Here is a 12,058-nt window from a genome sequence, read left to right as displayed (position 1 = left end):
GAGTAAGATAATGTCTTTTTTCAAGCTGAAGGCTCAAGAAGTTCTGCTGAGAGAGGGCCATATAACCTTGAATTTAATTGGTAAAATTCGTAGATTCTCTTTCCATCCCATAGCACTGTGTACCTCCCAGATGTTGTATTTCAGAACCAGAGGTTTTAGAGAAAATGTTTGGAACAGCCAGGAAGTGTTGTCATTCAAATATATGACAGAAATCTAATTTTAGAGATTCTGCTGTATAAAATATAAGAGGAGAGGAGTTCGATGACTGAGTTCATACACGCTGGAATTTTGTGGGGCAGCTTTAGCAGGAAATCAAAGAGGTCAGAAATTTGTGAATCTTGGTAAGTGGCTGGCTGATGTGATAGATCTTGAAATTCCAAAATACATAAAGAAGGAAAACTAAATGAAGACAACAGGAGCTGTCTGACTGAGATAAAACAAGGAGATGCAGTCTTGAGAGTACTTGTGTGTTAGAGAAGAAAAGGACATTATGGATCGTGGATGTGATAATTATTAGAATTTGCTATTTCACAGACATGGCAGTTCAAGGTTGTATGCAATCCTAGGGCATGGTCATGATAGTAAGTTGTTGAAATACAGTTCATTGGAGTTGAAAAGGCCAATAACCTGGGGTAAAATTATCAACTTAGGAAGTAGTATAATTAATCCTGACACCTGGGTCTGCTCAGTGCACAGAGAGTTCACTTTGAGGCAAGCACAGATGTGTAAAAAAGACGTTTTTTGATGTTAATGGAGAGTTCACTTGCACATTAAGGATGCCAGTGTTCTTTGTATTATTTCTTCATGGTTACTTCACCCTACTTACTTAAGCATCTTTTCATTACCTTTCTTGTTCATGCATCTTTTTTTTTAAGGACTGTCAATGGTTTTAAAATTTTTTTTACAAAGCCAAATTATACAATGCCAAAGAAAGATATATCTGCTCTCCAAATTGGGGTTTTTGAAACCAAAGTATCCTATCTCCAGTACAGCATAAGTGTGTGGCTAGAAAATGCATTGAGGCATGACTTATGGTGAGAATTTTTTTAACAATAGGATCATATGATCTGAAAATCACAATTCCATTGTGGGTGGAACAGGGTATTTAATTGGAAATTACCTGCAGATAATTGGAAAGCTGGTATGAAATACTTTTAATTTTTAGGAAGCTTGCCTAAAATTGTTCTGTTTTTTTTTCCTAACATAAACATTGCATTTTTCTCTAACATAATATAATTTCTTCCCTTTTCTCAATGAAAAACATTATTTGAAGTAATGTTATATGTTGATTAATGACTTGTTCATTGACGAAATCAACAGATGTAGAATGAGCCAAGTAACATGACTTTGTGCAAGATACTTAACATCCCTAAATCTAATAAAGAGTATGTGCATTGCTTTCTGACAATCTCAGCTGTTGAACTAGTTTTTGTTGTTCATGGCTGTGAACATTCTTATCAACAAAACAGTGATAATGACAATAACCTGTCATGGCATTATTGTTGTGGAACTAAAATGGATTAATATGTATATATTCATAAAACATTAAGCATGGTGCCAGTTACAGGGAGTGAACCCATTCAATGCTAGGCATTACAACTTGTGGACATTTATGCTAAACACAAAAACTTCATTTTCAATCCTGACAAACCTTGAGGGTTGTGCACCAGGCCAGAACAAGTGTTAACTTTTATGTTCTAAAAATTATGTGTGAGCTTTCCTTTTTCTAACGTATTGGTCATTTTCAGGTAGTGATACTAGGTAATTGAAGACAGTATGTCTTAATTTTAAAACTTGGCTATAAGACAAATCATTAATAAAGGCTTTAGGATTTAATTTGTGATTAAGGATGAATATTGGATGTCTAAATACGAAAAGTAAAAAAGCAAGTATATGGTGTCTTAAAGTGCAGTCAGCAGACAGCATTATTTTAGTTTCTGATCAATATAAGGGCCAAGTTGCTGCTGCTGGTTTTTTAATCACTGATAAATTAAGCTTCCAAAAATTGCATCTCTCCTCATAATTCAATAAGACGAGATTTTTATTTCTGAAGACATGATTGGTTCTTTCAGCGAAGGGGTGGAGAGACCTGGAAAATCTAGAAAATGAGTACCTTTCACTTGATAATGTTTAAATTCAGCTGAAGTGCAAAGTAGCTAGGGTACTGCTTTGGAAAGAACCATTCAAAAGACGTGGCAAGACTGAGCAAACCCAGCCAGAAGCCCACGGAAAGAAACTTCTTTTTTGGCAGGCTCTTAAAGCGGTGAGTTTTAACAAGGGAATTAAATAACTAAGAAACTACAAATTCTAAGATTTCCTGTTTGGAAAATAGTCTTTGAATTGACCAGAATTAAAAGGATAGTATCAGCATGATTCTTGTGCAAAAAGATGATGGTTTTAAATTCAATTTTAGGGGATATTTTTTTCCCCCTTCATGATCTTTGTTGTAAGAGAAACTTGGAGTAACTTGGAGCCGTTCTATCTGAGCCTTTATTCTGAATACTACTGTGTAATTGATAAAGTTAATTGGATTTTTTTTCCTATTGAGTGTAGGCCCACATCTATCAACAAATGCTTATAAAAGCCATCTCAGAAACAGAATTTCAGATTAGGAATTAAACAAGGCAGGCAGGCAGAAGTAAAATAATGAGAGACTAAAATTGCAGTGCCTGGTCTTTGATAAAGTGCTCTGAGTTTCTCTGCCAAATAAATATATGTTGAGCTTATTTACTTCTCCCATTTTCTAAGCCTTGATAATGTGGTTAACTTCTGTTTGAGAAGGAATGAATAGATTCTATTGCTGAAAATTCATGTTTCATTGACTGTTGACTATTATTATTACATGCATCTGTTTCATGTTGACCATGATTATCACCAATTATTATTTATAGTTACTTTATAACTCATAGCTAACATAATCCAGTTCAGAATTGAAGTATTGAATGTGAGAAATGTTAGGGGATTTCTGGTCTATTTTTCAAAGCTAGTTTTTTGCTCAAGTTTCTTTTTACACCATTTGATGGCAGAAGAGAGAAAATATCTACAATTAGAACATTCTCACAAGATACATCCAGCTAAGAAGGATTTATAAGTCTGGTGTTCTTTGATGAGGTTGATGGGAATTCTGAGGTTCCTGTTCCAGCTCTGGAGTATAAATTTCCTGTGTGCCCTTGAGACAATCTTAGCCAGATGCTATCTTTTCTAACTGCAGATATTTGGGTTCCTTGAAAGCTTCTCTAGGAAGGACTTTTGGATGTATGGGAAGTTCCCCCGGAGAGAAACAGAAGAATGGATGTCATGTCAGACTTGGGCAACATTGTCGGGTATCAGAGTGGGAAGTGCCTCTTCTATGAATGAAAAGTGCTATGGGTGTATAATTTATTAAAATAGTAATGGCTATATGAAATTTATATCTCATTTCATTAGCTTGGGGGAAGTGGGTTGGAAAAAATATGAGATTAAAATAATTTGAAACTTGTTACTCAAAGTTCAGAAGAGGAAATGGATGAAATAGGTATTAGTAATATGACACCTGACATTCTAAAATATAATATTAAGAGTCAAAATTATTAAAGCAGATTTCTTTATTGCTTATAGTCCTCCCATTACCTCACACTTGCCAATTTGCTTCAAGCTGGACTGGTTAGGAATAAATTGACATAGAGGTTATTATTCTCAACAGACAAATCTGCCTTTTTTTTTTTAACATGGCTTAGAAAATATTGAATTGAATTGATTGCTCTCTTGCTGGCTTGGTTCTAAGAAGGAAAATGATCTTTTTTCCTCCCTTCCATCCCCCCTCATTCTTCTTCCCTCTCTTCCTCCCTTGCTTTACTTCCCATGTTTCCAACCATATTTTTAGTTAAGAGGGTTGGAAAAAAATCCCTATTTTCTTCTGTAGCATCATATTGAACTAGAGAAAACCAGAAGAGTGTATGCGCATTTCTGTTTGACAGCCAATCTTAGCTGATTACTAGTTTTCTTTGTGGCTGTGAACATTTCTCCTGTAGAGAAGGCAAAGATCTCATTAGCACCAGCTAATAGATAAAAGTGACCCATCTGCAGGCTGGAGTATTTGAGCTCCAGATTTCTTTTATTTCTTGATTGCTACTTTGCATGTCAAATGTGTTCAGGTTTTTGTTAATGTATAAAAGGAAAATATTATATTCTTATATAAGCCTTTCACTAGAACACAGATTTGACCTGTAGCTTATTAGTACTGGTATTATCAAGGCTCATTAAGAACCTATAGCTGCTGACAGAGGAAAAAATTATGAAGAGCACGCTTTCACCTATTGAGTTGATAGAACATTCACTAAGTAAGAAGAGACACAATTACTGGAAAAAAAAAATCCCCAAGGTGAAATCTGGTGCCTCAACCCGTGGCTGACATACATGCCAGTGAGTGTCAGCGAGTGGTTCAGAGCACAGATTTGAGCCACACCCTGTGTGGTGAGACTTTGGGGCTGTGAGGAAGTTCCTTGCAGAAAACCTTTAATTTCAGTACCCTTAAGGCAAATCCCCCAAGGGAAGAAACCCACAGACTCATTAGAGACTTGCATATCATTTGTGATAAATAATTATATGAATTATGAATGACAAGTGTGACACTTTCTTCCAATATTACAATCTGTCACATGCCTTGTTATAATGTAGACAATTAATATTGCAAAAAATAATATGCCATTGCTAAACCATTGGGAAGTCCCTGTATCACCAAGTATCCTCCTACCTGTTTTTAGTAAAGAAAGAAGTACTCCTAACATCATGTATGATGAGTCTTCAAAAAATCACGAAAAATGAGTATTATGACAAACTATGCATGGGTTTCAGAATTTTTTGCACCAAAATAATCTTTTAATTCCATTCTACATACTTTTTTAAAAGAACAAAACCCTTGTACAGAATAGTATGCTATCAGCACACATAATCATAATAAATGTTAACCCCTTGGTGTGTATATTTCTAGATTTATTTTTCTACACTTTTCTATTACATAAAAGTGTTTCATAACTCTTTGATAGTTTTTTTTTCCCCACACCAAGTGTATCATGAACACTCTACTATGCCAAGTCTATTTTTTTTTTCCTTAGGGAAATAATTTGATAGGAAAACAAAGTGAAGATGCATGAAAGCACTGTAGTGCTCAAATGGAGAAGGCAAAACTTAAGGTTGAAAGGGAGAGAACTTCCTTGATTAGGTGGTTCCTGCACCCAGTCATGCTCATACTGCTGACTCATCAGGACTTGGAAGAAAGTCAAGTCCCAAGTTTTGCTTAGGGGTGGCATACATTTCTGGAGTTGATGTAAAAGTGAACCTGACTACAAATCCTTTCTCCCGTGGGCTTACAGCAGGTAGTCCTTTAAGACTTTAGTAAAAACAGACCCTGCCCACTGGATGAAGAGTTATATAAACAAGTCATAGGACTTCCAAATTTTTAATAAACTCTGCTTTCTTGTTTCTATCTTTTTAGACTTAATACTAAGCATAATTCACCCCTAGTGTTTGAATATTTCAATTTTTGCTGCTCATCTTTCTGTGACGTCCTTTCTCCAGTTTTGGATGCAGCTTTGTTCATTTTCCCAAACATCTCATGACCTTGGGTTTTCTTTCTGAGAGATTCAGGGGTTGCATTGTTTCCAACTTCCTCCTCTGTACCATAATTGATATAACTTGTGTCACACCTGTTTTGGAGTTTGTTGGCTTGTTAGGTAACAAGTAACTGATTTCATGAACGCCTTAATGTTAAAGTTGTCATGGATACTGGTAGATCCAGATCTTAATGGTTTCAGAATGTATGTGCATTGCTGGATAGAAATTTTGTGGTGATACAGCCTTAAAGCAAAAAGTGGTAAAACTTTAAGAAGCTAGTAGGGAAGATCATGTGGGGCAGGTCATTTTTAGCTATTTTGCCTAAGTGCTAGACATAGTACTCATGCTTTATGTTGTTTCCTGCTTTAAATCAGAGAAAATTTAGCAGGTGAAAAGGAACATTTGTAGCCTAATATTTTTTGAAGATAATTTCACACCCCTTCTGGATTCCTTTATTCAATTTGGCTGCCACAGTCAGGCAGACAGAAAGTGCAAGGACATCTTTTTTTCTTTCATTGTAGTGGCAATTTTTAGCAACAGATAATAGTGGAAGATAATTTGAAGACTGGATAAAGTTGAACAGAATTGAGTCCCTTTCCTCAAAACTAAGTTGCCTCCATTTCCTCTTTGGGTTGGCTGTATGCCATTCTCTTTTACAATCTACCATATAGCCATTCTGTAAATTCATTTAATTTGGACAAGAAGACTTGAGTCTGGCTACTCAAGTCATTCTTTAATTTTTTTTGTGGTACATTAGAGGATATTTTTCTAGGTTATTTGCAATAACAGTAGTTAAAATTTTCATGGGCAATGAGGAATGTTTCATGGTGATGATGAAGATGCTTTCAACTTTCTGTGTAATAAGCTAGGATCACTGATTAGCAGGTTCAAGAGCAGTGGAATATGTTCTGTTGCTTAAAGAATTTTGCTAATATGGTTAATATTGATATTGCTTAAGGATTATGAATGATCATGTGGAATTTACTCAACGAGATTTAATTTCAATCTTTGCTCCGAATCACAAATTCAGGGGACATCATGAGCAATCATTTACTTTATTCTTCACTTCCAAACAAGATGTTTTCCCTCAGTCTCCTCATGACTTGCCTGAAATATTGGGGTCTTCAAGTGAGACACTTCCAAGGTTATACAACATTTCAGTAGCCTAAAGTTTCCTTCTTTCAATTTGAAGTTGGATTTTTGTAGATGAAATACATATGAGTAAGCCTTTAAAGAACTCCCAGTCTTGAATATCTTGTTTTAATTCTTCAATGCAATTTTACTAAAACATAATTTCCAAATATATGTTACCTCTCTGAGCACTAGTATCATGAAATATTGTGCAGGAAAGTTTCCACATTTACAAAATTCGGCCAACTCTGGATACTATTAGATCCTCTTGAAAATGGTCTTTTGTGAATATCATAGTCTCTGCAAGAGATTATTGTTTTTTTTTTTCCTGGTTATTAGCTATGTCTTTTCAGTGTTCAAAATGATAGTTATGCTCCTCAAGTCCAGGAAACATGGTTGTGCCTCATAGTGCTGGGCATATAAACAATCAGTAAGTAATTGAATTAATGCACAAACATATATTTATTCAGCATAGGACTCCAAAAAAATTAATCACACAAAAGCTATGTTTTGACGCATTTCCAAGTTTGGGAAAAGTAAGTGTCCCAGCTGGTAATAACTAGACAGAACCCTCACTTTCTTTCAAATGCATTATCTTGTTATTTCTTGATATTAGAACAGGTATGAGAAAAGGGTCAGAATGATATTGCCCAACTTATAGATGAAGTAGTTGCAGTTCAGAGTTTAAATAATCTTCTCAAGATTAGAAGATGCCTGTCAGAGCTGGACACACCCCTTGTCTCAATGATTTTCAGTCAAAAGCCAGGAGCCTGGACTGGACAGCCAGGGGGCAGAAGAAATCTGGGTGAGGAGAAAATTTACCAGAGTGAGGGGCAATCAAAGGGGAGTTAGATTTTTGAAAGATAAAGATGAGCTGTGACTCTGGGCAGATCTTGAGCTGCAGAGGGGGTGGGCAGCTAGAGACTTTTCCTGCAGCTTTCTGAAGCTTCCAGGGAGAGGAATTTGACCATCCATAAGCATGCAGGCAACAGCTGCATCCAACCGGCCGCTGAGAGGGTCACAATTCCATTGAAAAGTCCCACGTAAGCTTTGAAAGGGCAACTAGGAACAGGTTGAAGCTATCTCTTTTGAAGAGATTGGGATGCGTCCTTGGATGTCTGCTGATTGTCCTGTCTCCCAGCAGTGCTGTGTTCCACTTGCAGGCTGGTGTTATGCTTCAGATTGCTTCCCAGAGGGCTGAACAGTGACATCTATTGGTTCAATTTGAAGTAAGCAAGTTCAAAAAAGATTGAAATATCTGCATTAGTACTTTAGTCTCATTTTAAAATAAATATATTGTTATTTCAGAGGAAGTTATGACAGCGACAGTATGCTTTATCTCAGGAACAGCACCCCATTCAATGGCTCAAGATTAGGGATATTGTGTGACTTTGATTTTTCCAGAACACCCATCAAAGAGTTTTTGTAAACCTTTTAATAACACAATTCAATAGGAACAGTACAAAGACCTTTGGGTTTTGGGAGTTCCTCATTGCTCAAGATTTCTTTGGGCACCAAGAATCCGTACTTTGAAAGAATGTATTTGAAGGGGTGGTGGTAAGAAATAATGAAGTTCCTTTTTGCTTTACAAAACAGGAGAAAAAAACCCTTACAACCAAGTTTGAATTATTTTCTAAATGGCCCCAAATCTTAAAATAATTAAAAATCCCAACTCCTTGCTATGGTTCATGAAGCATCTGTGTTACTTTGTGCTTAATGCTCTGTTTCTTCTCTTTGTGAAATTGTGCAGCTTACTGAACATATAACTGATGGAGATGCTTTTCTGGACAATTTGGATAATTAAGAAATACTGATAAATGAAAATACACGCAAAGTGTAAACACTCCATGCAATATCTTCCTAGCCAGACCTTTACAAAATTGCTAAGACATAGTAAATATGGACCATTTGTCTTTCAAATTCTTATTCACCCAAGGTGGATGTGGAGTCCCTCACAGAGGCAGTAAGAGGCAGCAGAGAATGTGCAAACCTGGAAGATATGCAGATTGAAATACTGACTATTGACATATTTGGATTACTGCGAAAATATAAAAGTGTTCACCTGTTATTAATTAAAGAATCACGAAGGACTCTGGAAACTTGCTTTTTGGTTGAATACAGAAGACATCATTATGAGATGATTCATTCTGACTTATTCAGGTCTGTTGAGATTTCTACTGATTTGCTTTTCAGACCCCTGGTGGCTTGAGAACAGCATGGCGTTAAACCACACTGCCCTGCCCCAGGACGAGCACCTGCCACACTACCTTCGAGAGGGGGATCCCTTTGCTTCCAAACTTTCCTGGGAAGCGGATTTAGTGGCGGGATTTTACCTTACAATAATTGGTAAGCTTCTTCAATTCTTCTGTGTGAACACTGCTTTTAGCAAATTCATAGGCTGTTTGATTTTGCACAAAGTAATCTAACTTGTGTGGATATTTTGGTGGAGGTGAAGAGTGGGAGGAAAGCAGACGGGGTAGCACTACGACCTTCAATTAATGTTCCATAGAATGACTCTCTATAATCTTCATTATTAGGCATAAAAATTTCATGAATAATCCAAAGAATGGTTATGGCAAAATCATCTGTTTTGAAACTGTATTTCATTTTGTTTACTTTGCTACTAGGTTTATCTTCTGAATGCCAGAAATAATGATAATGATATCTTATTTAAAAAGAACTTTTTAAAAAAAAATGCTTCTGATGAATCATAAGTTTTATACTCAGAATGGACTTTCGAAACCATCAAGTTTAGTCTCCTCTTCTCATAAATGAGGGAATTCTGGCCTAGAGCTATAGAGAAAATAGGCACACTGAATCTACTTTCTCTAAAAGTAAAGCTGTATCACAATAGCATAGCTAAGTGATCTTGGTGACAAGTGGGAAAAGGTCAGTACCTTGGAAGTCAGGGTGCAGTAAAGAGATTTGTACGCATTCTCCATAAAGGCATTCATCTGCTTCCAGACCAATGGTGGAGGGGAGGCTAAGGGGCTCCTGAGCATAGGAACTGTGACTTTCCCAAATTGATATATGCTGCAGCATGAATACACAGCATGTCCTGAACACTCAGTACCATAAAAAATCATGAAAGATATCTCATCAATAATTAAAGGAAAATCAAATAGCTGTTGAACCCACAATATGTTAAATATGTTAGGTAAAAATAGTGTATTATTAAAATGAATGTGCCTATGCATTTTTACTTTAATGTGGCTAACAGAAAAATTTAAAAACTAGAGGGTCTGTAAAACATTTGTGGAAAATGCATAACATTTTTGAATTCATTTTCCCACAAACATTTGGGACATATCTTCTGTTTTATGCTATATTCCTATTGGGTGTCATCAATCTAGACAATTAGGATTTAACCTAACACTTTCCTGAAATTTAGAATTGCTGTTCTAAATTGGGTGAACAGTGTGCAGGTGGGTTATGCCTTTAGTTTTGTCTGCCTTTAATCTTTCTTGGGTCAAATTTGCTTTCTCTGCTGCTCTACTCTGTTTCTCTCTCCGTCCTTCCCTCCTTTGCTTCTCCCTTCCTTTCTCTTTTTCCCCCATTCTCATCTATTTATTGCTTGCTGAGATTTTCATTTAATCTCCTAAAATTAACAAAAATCATTAGAAAATTCTTGAGATCCTTCTGTGGTCAGTGCTTGAGGCAAAAGGAATCCATGAGATGGAATCAGAAATACTGCTGCAAAGTGATTCTCTGGGTCCTTATCTTTGTGGTTAATGATGTATTCATCTAGGTTCCAATTCTTCTAAATGGAAGGACCCAGTGTCCTTTCAAACACAGATCTACATGGCCATTCTATGCCACTATTTCAGTAGCTGAGAATACAGCAAGGAATATAATAGGAAGGAAGAGAGACTATCATTTTTATTAAACTTAAGCACTTTCGATAGTTAGAAAAGGCAGACAAATAAGTACCTTATCAGTATAGTTTAATCTGTGTCAGTCAATTGCAAAGAAGGAACTAAAAAATAGCATCTTTAACCTGACAGATCTCTCCAGACACAACACAACATACAGAGGGAGATCGTCCTTTCCCAGCCTAGTCTGAAGGATTGAGAGAAGAGAGGCATCAAAGTTGGATAGGTGGGAAAATCAGGAGATTTCCCACCCGATGCACTTGGAGTTGAAAGGAAATTCCAGCATCGTGTTCAAATGGGGGTGCTGAGGCAGACAGAGGAAAACAGGCCCAAAGAGAGCCCACAAAGAGAGCATCAGGAGTATCAGCGAGCTGGGGAAGAGAGGCAAACATGGAGCAGAACAGTCGCTCAGAGGCTGGGGAAGAGAGGCAAACATGGAGCAGAACAGTCGCTCAGAGGGAGGCAAGGGCTCATCTGCGGGTCTTGGGCTAGGTCTGGAGTGTGCTTTTCACTTCTCCTAAGATCAGTTCTTGTGAATGTGCCTACATTCTTTTTAAGGAGTCAGAATGCAATGAATGATGTTTTTGGTGAGCTTTGTTAAACACTGGAGGTGGTAGGAATGACAAATATAAATCTCAGTTTGAATTTTAGGAGAAAAAAATAGAGATGCTTTTTCAGCCTCCATTCTTCTATGTAAATAGCTGGTTTATTAATAGTCTAGATATGAGATCTTTGGTGTGTTAAAAAGAGATGTGGGATTTTGATTATCTAAAAATGTCCTCACCTTACTCTTTACCTTCTTAATTTTGTTTTCCTTGAACTACCATTAAAAATAAATATGCTTTCTTCTGCTACTCATCTACAAATAAGATTGCCAGTGGAAATACTTTACATGCAGACAACAGAGACTTGAGTCAATCTTGACAATGCTTTGGGCACTGGGTGAAACCCTATGAAATAGGGCTCATAAAGACCATTTTAGAAAGGGAAATTAAGGAGCAAATATTCTTGCAAGACTTTTAGACAGATAAAGTGTGTTTAAATGAGTTTTGTGTATGGAATGCATATGCATATTTATTGGTTTTAAACTTTTTGGGATACAACGCAGATGGCATTTGTTTTATAATTTTCCAAGCCATGTTTTCACATTTTACTTTTCTAGTGTTATCTGGTTTCCTTTAATGAGACATGAGTTTCATTTTAGTTGGTTTCCCCTGGAACTCCATAATCTCTTCTGTTTTTCTCCTCTTCTGCTTTAAGAAAGCTAAAGAGGTTTTAATGGACCATTAAACAGCACTGACTCCAGGGAGTCAGAATTTCCTAAGAGCACAATGCAGTTAGTTCCTGGTGGTTTCATACCATCAGCTGCAACACACATTCCTTTCCTTGCCCCCAAAATGAATTGTGGTGGAGAAGTAGAAGTTAAAGTAGAAAACTCTGGGTTTCTCCTGTTAATACTCTCC

This window comes from Oryctolagus cuniculus, chromosome 5 (genome assembly GCF_051225735.1).
Source record: "Oryctolagus cuniculus isolate XC-2025 breed Fujian yellow rabbit chromosome 5, ASM5122573v1, whole genome shotgun sequence".
Classification (NCBI taxonomy): Eukaryota; Metazoa; Chordata; class Mammalia; order Lagomorpha; family Leporidae; genus Oryctolagus; species Oryctolagus cuniculus.
This window is presented reverse-complemented; position numbering follows the sequence as displayed.